This window comes from Alligator sinensis, unplaced genomic scaffold (assembly GCF_000455745.1).
Source record: "Alligator sinensis unplaced genomic scaffold, ASM45574v1 scaffold578_1, whole genome shotgun sequence".
NCBI lineage: Eukaryota > Metazoa > Chordata > Crocodylia > Alligatoridae > Alligator > Alligator sinensis.
The window spans coordinates 177,141-177,882 of record NW_005842887.1 but is presented as its reverse complement, the minus strand read 5'-3'; positions in this window follow the sequence as shown (position 1 = coordinate 177,882).

Genomic DNA, 742 nt, shown 5'->3' with positions numbered 1-742 from the left:
GGGGGGGGGGGGGGCGGCGCGTGTCGTGTGTCGCACGGTGCGTGGGGCCTTCGTGTCCTCCTGCAGCACTTCGTGTTTGCGCCTCCTCCGCGTCCAGCCCGTGTGCAGCGCTTGCAGCCCGCCCCGCCGGCGCTTCGGGGCGCTGGGCAGGAGAAGGACCCCGGGCGGCTGCCTGCTTTCTGTGGTGCAAGAGAAGTGACCGTTTTTGCCCGATCAGGCCACAGAAAGCAGCTTCTAGCTGTGACCAAACACAAGCACGCGGCTGCAGACAGCTTCAAAAACGGCCTGCCTGGTGAAAACCTGACCCCTGTTGCAGGAGGGATCAGATAAAGACCTTTCAAACTAGCGTCTTCTGTAACTTGTGTCTGGGAGCTCCCAGCCTGTCGCTGTTTTCAGGACGGGAGGGGGAAAGGGGGCAGAGGGAGTACACCAGTGGGACAGGTGTATTGGAGGCCCCCTAGGTGCGGGGGGAGGCTCCAATTCACCTTCTCTACCCTTCGGCACCAGCCAGGGAGCCCCAAGAAGAGCTCCCTCCACCTCTCTCGTTCTGGAAAAGGTGAACACTGGCACAGAGCTTCGCCATTGCTGTGGGAACCTGGCCTCCAGCTAGATCCCCCCCAACCAACAGTGAACTTCTGTTTCGTCTGGGGTAAGCTTGTAACTCAGAACCAAAAGTCGTTTTGAGTTACAGCTGGCAGCTGCACCTCTGTCTGCATCCCTAGAGTTCCCTGTTCATGGGAGG